General features: G+C 46.7%; 1 protein-coding gene across 6 annotated transcripts in view; it reads left to right on the top strand.

The window, feature by feature from the left end:
* Window positions 1–8,691: 8,691 nt before the first annotated feature.
* Window positions 8,692–8,721, top strand: part of ERI3 (ERI1 exoribonuclease family member 3) — a 132,823-nt gene continuing 132,793 nt past the window's right edge. For 4 of the 6 annotated variants that reach the window (XM_014540043.1, XM_014540042.1, XM_014540044.1 and 1 more), the window contains exon 1: window positions 8,692–8,710. The gene's annotated coding sequence lies outside the window, so the exon portion shown is untranslated. The remainder of the gene's footprint in view (window positions 8,711–8,721) is intronic. The other 2 variants (XM_014540041.1, XM_014540040.1) reach the window with 1 other exon arrangement.

Below are 8,721 nucleotides of genomic sequence, written 5' to 3'. Positions count from 1 at the left end.
GGGGATGGGTTGAGGTAGGAAGGGATCACAAAGCATCCCCCTCCAACACGGAGCCTCAAGCTTTGGCTGGCTGGAACCTCCTGCCCCAAAGGCTGCCTCATCCAGCTGAGCTTGTCTATGTTGACCAGCATTAGGGAGGCGGGGGTAATGCAGGCAGGAAAAGCTATCAAACGTGGACAAAGGATGACAGGGACTTTTACTTATGCAGGCTTTCAAAGGGCTTTGATAAGCTTCTATGTACACAGGTTTTCATATTTATAAAAACAATAGCTAACAATTATTGGGTGCTCCTGTGTGTGTCATGGGCTGTGCTTTATATGTATTGTCACAGCTGACTCTCACAACAGCCTCATGATATAGGAAGAATTATTATTCCCAGTTTACAGATGATAAAGCTGAAATTTAGAGAAGTTACGCCACTTGTCCAAGGTCACCTAGCTAATGAGTAGTGGAGCTGGACTAAGAACCCAGGCAGTCTGACTTCAGAGCCTGTGCTGGTAACTCATCATCATATGCTGCCTCCAGTTTTACAAACTGACATAGCCTGGAATTGGGAGGATGGTTGGGGAGGACTATGGTTTTTGTATCAGAATGGGAATTGATTTAGAGATCAGAGACAACTGTTACGGATAACCAGGCTCATCTCTGGATGGGGCTGCAGAAGCGGTGGGGCCCCAGGGAACACCACTGACACAGGTCTCATTTACCATGTTTATGACAGGTCTGGCAGAGGGCAGCTCAGGGAAAGCTGCCCCTTCATAGATGACATGAACACTTAGGGCAGGAAAAGGTCTTGTTTTTTTGTCTTTCCCCAAATCATCCCAACCCCTGAGAGGGCAGCTCAGGGAAAGCTGCCCCTTCATAGATGATGTGAACACTTAGGGCAGGAAAATATCTTGTTTTTTGTCTTTCCCCAAATCATCCCAACCCCTACACCTGGTACTTTGCTGGGCATGGAGCAAATATTCAATAAACAGTTTCTAAAATATAGATGCTACAGCAGCCTTGAACCATTTCAGCAGAAAGCAGAATGCTCGTGCCTGCAGATGTGAGTGGACACAATTGGGGAAGGTGGGCCAGAGATTGCATTACCTAAAACCTTGCTCCTCCAGGTGTAGTGTGAGGACCACCAGGGAACTTGTTAGAAATGCAGGATCTGAGGCCTTTCCCAGACCCACAGAATAACAATTTGCATTTTAACGAGGTCCCCATGTGTTTGGAAGGCACATGAAAGTTTGAGTAGCATTGCTGTAACGCAGAACTAACCTAGTCACTGCCCTGTTTAAACCTTTCAGTGGCTCTTTACTGCCCTTAAAACAAGTCCAAACATATTATGAAGTCTTGCTTATAAGACTATGCATGCTTTAACTCTTGCCTACTTCTTCAAACTCCTCTTTCACCATTTGCTTTGCTATACTTTTCTGCTCTAATAGTACTCAGTTGCTTCCCATCAACACGTGAGCCATTTCTTTACTTGGTACCTTTGCTCATGTTATTCCCTTCGCCTGGAATGCCCTTTCCTTTTAACTCTTTTCTTCCACTCCTTAGACGTGAGAAATTCCTACTCAACCCTTAAGATGACTTAAATGTCACCTGTGTTGGGAAAACCTTTTTAGCTATGACCAGTGCCTCATCTTCAACCCTTCATTGCAGGTGGTCTCTGTGGTCACAGTTATCCTCTCAGTGACACTGAGTTCTTTACCAGTTTGTCTCCCTCGTTAGACTGTAAGTTTTGTGAGGGCAGGAGTTGTGTCTATTGTTCATGTTTCTGTCTAGTACTTTTAGGAGCTCAGCAGAACGTAGGTATTCAAAGAATGTTTAAGTCTTTAAAAAGTATAGAGTTGGAGAAGGAGGGGGTGAAGCTCTTAGTTACAACCAGGAAAAGTGAGTGTGGAAGCGATCCCCTGAAGGCTTTGGATGCCCTCCTAAAAGCCCTACAGCATTCTCAGGTCCTGGGGCTGCGGTCAGGCACTGCCTGGAGACTAAGAATGTTGAGTGAGCCCCTACCCTGTGCACTAGCGAGTGCTGCAGTTCAGGGCTTGGGGCTCAGAGGAGAAAAAGGGACCGGAAATGCTTCCTGGAGGAGGGCACATTGCTCCAGGAGTTCCACAGGTGGAGAGGGGAATGGGAAGGGCATCGCAGTTTAAAGACCACCACCAGCAAAGGCATGGAGGCAGAAAAGTGCAAAGCACTGTGATGAGTAACAATTAGTCTCTTTGGCCTGGAAGAGAGGGGGAGTTAAAGAACTACTAGGAAATAAAGCTGGAAGCATAGGTTGGAGCCCGAGTATAGCGGACTTGAATGTCAAGCCAAGACCAGGAAGGAGTCCTGTGTGAGGAAAAGGCCCTACTAGTCAGAAAAGGCAGTAAAAGGAGTTTATTTACTAAATCCTGAGGGGGGAAAGGTGTAATGGAGGACCCCAGTGGGTTTGGAGCTGACACTTGGCTACATCCAGTGTGGGGCATTAGGCAACATCCCCTGTCCCAAATATCTATTCAACCCACTGTTGTACACGGGGCTGAAAAGCCTCTTAGAGAAAAACAAGTAAATGTGAGCAAAGCCCATAACTGGATCAGGAATATACCACGATGACTAGAGTAGAGGTATATGGACAACCCAAAGGACACCACATTGCTGGAAGGGCCAGCAGAGATTCAGAGAGAGACCTAACGATAGAGGAGGAAAGAGCCTGGCAGGTGTCGGCCAGATTCCACAACAGGACTAAGGATTGAAGAGGGATCATGGCTCTGGTTGAGTACGACAGTTCTCACATAAACTCACGTCTGGTGGTAGTAGGTGTACACAACGAGAATAAAATGGGCTGGTTGAATAAGTGGAACGAGCTGTCTCTGAAACACTTAAGAGCTGAAACAACCCTGCTGAGGAGCTCCATGCCCCCCTAGCTGAATGTGCTATGGAGAGAGTCTTCTTACTTTTGAGAGTGTGCCATGCTCTCGCACTGGCATCATGAGAATTGAGCACATCAAACAGAGACATTTAAGGCCAGTATCCACAGTGCACTTAGTGACACAAGCCCTTGGAACATGGTAGCTTGCATTGATCCATGGGCACAACTGAGGATTTTTTTTTAAGGAACATTGTTAGAAACTGGCATTTCTCTAGGAGCAGGCAGGGGCCTAGAATTAGCAAGACTAGCACAGTAATTAATGTTAATGTAAACTCACTGGTACCACCAGCTGGTACAGATGGTAGGGTACATCTGCATTGCTACAGACAGACTACAAGGCAGTCCAGGGAATAGATAGAGAGCCAGAAGCTTGTGAGTGGATTTGAAAAAAATGAAGGAGTCTGGCTTTGAAGAGAGAAGCTGGCACTACTCCAAAGGGGCAAAGGTGAATGCTGGCATCTAATCAGTGATGGGAAAGCTCCAGTAGACAATAGGAGAGAACTGAACTTGAGGGTGAGATGGGAACAGGCAAAAGGTGGGAGTGCTGGTGGCTGATGACCAACCTCAAGAGAAAAAGGATGAAGGAAACTTTACTCATTGAGCACCTACCTTACATGGTGGGCACTGTGGTAGATCCCTTCTTCACTTTATTGGTTATACAGGTATTATCTCCATTTGATAGTGGAGGAAACAAGCCCAGAGAAGGTGACTTTCCTTATTCATCAAATATATGTTCTTAGAATATAAAGATGATTAAGACACGGTCCTCTTCTTTAAGGATCTCAGATTATTTCAGAAGAGAGCTATAGAGGCAAATCATTTTATTTTATTTTTAAAAATATTTTTATTGCTTTCAGAGAGGAAGGGAGAGGGAGAGAGAGATAGAAACATCAATGATGAGAGAGAATCATTGATTGGCTATCTCCTGCATGCCCCCCACTGGGGATCTAGCCCGAAACCTGGGCATGTGCCCTGACTGAGAATTGAACCATGACCTCCTGGTTCATAGATTGATGCTCAACCACTGAGTCACACCGGCTGGGCTAGAGGCAAATCATTTGATTATGGAGTAATCCTTAGACAAGAGAAGATGTAAGCACAAGGTGCAATGAAACCACAAAGAGGTTCCCCAAGCCACAGGATCAGTAAGTATCAGAGCCGGGATTCAAATCCTGGACTATTGGAATCCAAAGCTCAGCTCCTGCCACCACTCCAGCTGCACAGCTACAGCTGTCAGGACCCTTAGTTATAGTCTGAGTTCTGAGGAAGGGCAGTAGCCCTTGCTACTGGCAGCGAGTTTTTAAAAACAAGGAGAAATTAGAAATTAAGATGCAGCATGTACAAGTGACCCAGTAGCCCCTCAGGCCCAGAAGAGGAGATGATGGTGCCCTCGTGGTTACCAGGAGACCTTCCCTGAGACAGGACTGATTGCAGAGCCTACAGGTGGCAGTGAGTGGTTCTAGCTATGGAAGCTATTGGAGGCAGGAAACCAGGCTGGTTCTTAGAGAGGCAGATTGGGACCAGAGAATGAAGGGTCTCAAAAATCAAGTTAGGTTTGAGAGGAGAGGCACTGAGAATATGAGAATGAAATCAGACAATTCTTGGGCTGGAAGAACTTGCCCAATCTCTAGGATCATCAACTCCTTTTTGCTTCCACTGCATTCAATAGATCCTGACAGGATTGTCTGCCTTTTTGAAAATAACTCTTTTTCTTAAATAACATCCCCTTCTTAGGACCGGGTCTGAAGAGGCCTGGGCCCCCAATCTTTTCTAAGGATGCTTTCCTCTGACTAGTGGTTGGACAGCCCAAGCCAACCTTCCACAGTTGGGAAAGGGCTGTGAGCTGGGGCATGTGAATGACAACTCTCTCTGGAACAGTGGGTGAGGCAGGGTGAAGTCAAAGAATCAGAGTTGGGAGGCGAGAACTAGAGAGGGGACAGAGAAGGCAGAGAGTGAAGCAGCTTGGGGAAGAAAGCCTCCCTGGCAGGTGGCTCCATTTGATTTCTGATTTAAAGGGGGAGGCTTAGATAGCCAAGAAGAAAAAGGCTAATAAGAAAAATATTAAACTGCAGTGTGTGTTTCCCCAGGGACTTCCTGTTGCCATGACTGACCTCCTGGAGAGCGCCATTCGTTCCCGAGCATGGCAGCTTTATAGGCACTTGTAGGCCTGCAAAGAACACCAATTTGCTGCTGCAGTTTGTTTTGATAACTGAAACTTTCAATAAATCTATATTAAAATCAAAGGGAAAATTAACTAGGCCCTAGTGAGGGGCACAGAGATAAGGGAGCACATTACCACCCTGGCCTCAGCCACCCCACATCCGTCTCTTAGTTCAGATTCAGGTCACTAGGGAGATGAATGGCTCAGGCTCATGGGGAACAGCCCTGGGGAGAGCAGGGCGAAGAAGGCATGGCCAGGTCCAGCCCTCACTGCTCCTGGAGAAGCAGAGAAATCTGTGGGAATAGGATGGGGGGTGAGGAGGTGGGGTGAGGGTGGGAAGAACTGGAGAGAGGGATGGGAGAGGGGCAAAAATAACAGAAATAGCCAATATTTACTGAACTCCAGATACTGTGCTAAGCACCTTGGTATTTAATTCTAACTACAAGTAGGTACTAGTATTATCTCTACTCTATAGATGAAGAAACTGAGCCTCAGAGAGGCATATGACTCACCTAAGGTCACAGACTGAGCCAGGACTCAAACCTGAACAGGCTCTCTCTGGGCTCACATTCCTGGTAACTGCACTATGCTATCTTTTGTAGCTAACAGAGACTGTGAATGGCAGAAGCCGTTTTTTCCAGTTCTCAGGTAAGAACGGTTCAGAACTAGTTTAGGTTCTCCCGGCTGTGTCAAGTTTGGGGGCTGCCATGTGCTGTCACTGGGTCCTGGGTTCTCTGCCCTTTGATTGCTGATTAAGGTCCCAGCTTTGATGGTCATCTTGCTGTTCTTCCTGGTGGTTTGAAAGGGCAGTAGAAGAACCAACTTGGTCCTCTTTTTGGTCCCTGTTCTCAGTGTTTACTTTAGCTCAGTCACTTAAACCAGCAGCCAAGAGGCTGCCCAGGGTATAACTATGTTTGGGTATTGGGTTCAGCTCATCTGCCTCCAAAAATTCACTTGCCCTCTCTCCACCCCCAACCTTGGGTCTTGGCCACTTACTCTTTGGATAGCCCAGCTGCCACTACTGTCACTCATTTATTAACACATCTGGTTGTCTTAGCCTCCTCTGGGAGGAGGATTAGGTTTTGACAGAGCCTCCAATGTACCCACTGTGGTAGGACTACAATGAAGCTCATTTGACCAGAGGCTGTGTATGACTCCTCTCACCATTTCTAGCCGCAGATGAACCACTGTGTTTTAGGGTGTGGGATCTGACACCCCCTGCGGCTACCTGAGTGGTGGGATGATACAACCCTCTCTCTCTGTCTGAGAAGTGATGGTTCTACATGGCCTGAATGACAAGGCAACTACCTGTGTCTTCTTTGAAGCTCTGGTCAACTTTATACTACCTATATTTTCTTTCCCTCCTTCCCTGCCTCACTTCCCTTTTCCCTCTCACTCTTGCTGCCCTGAGGTTATACTTCCTAATGAAGTCTTAACACATAAGCTTCGCTTCAGGCTCTGCTTTCTAGAAAACCAGAAAACAGAGAAAATCACAACAGTGTCAAAGGCTTGATGGAGCCAAATGCTGGGTTAGCGGCAATATAAGGCACCAAGCGTAGAGTGAGCTTTTAAACTGTTCTATTATTTGAATGTATGTCGCCTGGTCTTTGTCTAAAAAGAGCTTACAGTCTGCTGAAGTCCTAGAAGCTATACAATTGAGCTCTAGAGCACAAAGGAGGAAAAAGCACATTCTGGGGGAAATCAAGGTGGTCATGGAAAGTTCCATGGAGAAAACTGGGACTGGGCTTTAAAGAGAATCTCCAACCCAGATAGTGCAGGTTTACTTCATTCTTACAGACAAGAAGGTTGGCTGTGCCCTATTCTCAGGCCAGACTCAGGATATAATAAAGCCAGAGACAGGAGAGGCTATCTCAGGGCCTTTTATTTGTCTAATTTTATTTATCTACGTACTTACTTATTTATTGTCTGTTTTTCCTCATCCTTCTCCTCTCCAATATAAAAGTTTCACGAGGATACAGGTTTTATATGTATTATTCACCAATTAATCCTCAGCAACAGAAACAGTGCCTGAAACTTAGGAGAGGCCCTATAAATATACTAGTATGTTGACTTACCGATCAACTGGGATTAATATTTAGATGACATTAATGGAGGAGGAAGACCCAATTCCAGCTCCAAGAATCAGGGAATATAGGCAGATGTGCTTCCACTTTACTGACCTAGAGTTAAGTGACATCTATCCCTGCGGATGTCTATTCACCTCATTTGTCCACAAACATTTATTGAGTGCCTGCTTCTGCCTGGCACTGTGCTGGATATTACTGATACAGCTTGAATAATATGGAAATAATGCTTACCTTAAGGGAGTTTACAGTCCTGGGGAGAGACAAAAAGGAGATAGACAATTACAAAACAATGTGATGAACTGAATAGGTGCAGAGCAGAATAACCTAAGCCATTACATGGGATTAAGAAAGGTATTCCCAGCCCTAACTGGTTTGGCTCAGTGGATAGAGCCTCAGCCTTCTGACTGAAGGGTCCCAGGTTCGATTCCGGTCAGGGGCATGTACCTTGGTTGTGGGCACATCCCAGGGCATGTACCTGGGTTGCGGGCATATCCCCAGTGGGAGATGTGCAGGAGGCGGCTGATCAATGTTTCTCTCTCTTGATGTTTCTAACTCTCTATCTCTCTCCCTTCCTCTCTGTAAAAAATCAATAAAATATATTTTAAAAAAAATAAAAAAGAAAGGTATTCCCAGCTCAAGTGGCAACCATTATGTTAAGGTCAGATCTGAGGTGGCAGGGCCCATAAATGACATGATTTCTCCTTAGTGAAAATATGCAGACAGCAGTCACAGGGCCTGGTGACTGAAGCCTGTGTGGGCGGCTGTCAAAGCCATCACTGGCTTGGTCCAGGCGGGGGTCGCCCAGCTCAGACCTGGTCCCTCGACCGCCCAGGGAGCCATAATCCGGATGGAGAAACACAGCTCTGGCTTTGGCCAGCCTTCTCTCCAGCTGACGGAAGAGCCTGGCAGAGGCTGACTATGGAAACTCTTCACTGTTGCGGCCGGGATCCTTTTAACCTGTAAGTTCCCTCTGGAGCCCACCTGAACGAGTTACTGCCCTCTTCCTTAGAAAGGCCCTTGAGAAATCTTACAAAAAAAAAAACTAAGCATTTTCTTCTTAGCCTAAACACCCCTCTTCTTGGCTCTCCCTCCGCCCCCGGCCCACCACAGAGAGCGAATGCTAAGGACCTGTGGAATGAACAAATCATGAGAAGTTGTCACCTAAATACAACGTCACCTTATGAGCCTCTACTCACCTTGTAGAATATGGTTTAAGTTGGGAAAACGAAAGTGGACCTTGGGTCGCTCTAGGCCTTAGAAAGTTTTTGTGTTTTTTTGTGTGTGTTTTTAAATTTCTTTCACAGTTGAAAACGAGCCCCCCTTCACTGTCTTATGAGTACTTGCCACCTCAAAACTACAAGTCCCATAAAGCCGGCCTCCGGGAATCTCCATCTTGACATCCCTTAGCGCGCATGTCGGCGGGAGAGTTAACATTTGGGGAGAAGAAGCCCCGCCCACCTGCACCCCATTGGTCGAAGGAGCCGGTGGCGGGCTCAGCGATTGGCCACTGCGCCCGCCCGTCCACCACGTCGGCCGGGGTCAGAGTGCGCGGAGGTGAGTCGGTG

The sequence above is a fragment of the Myotis brandtii genome, unplaced genomic scaffold (assembly GCF_000412655.1).
Source record: "Myotis brandtii unplaced genomic scaffold, ASM41265v1 scaffold235, whole genome shotgun sequence".
Lineage (NCBI taxonomy): Eukaryota > Metazoa > Chordata > Mammalia > Chiroptera > Vespertilionidae > Myotis > Myotis brandtii.
This window is presented reverse-complemented; position numbering and strand designations above follow the sequence as displayed.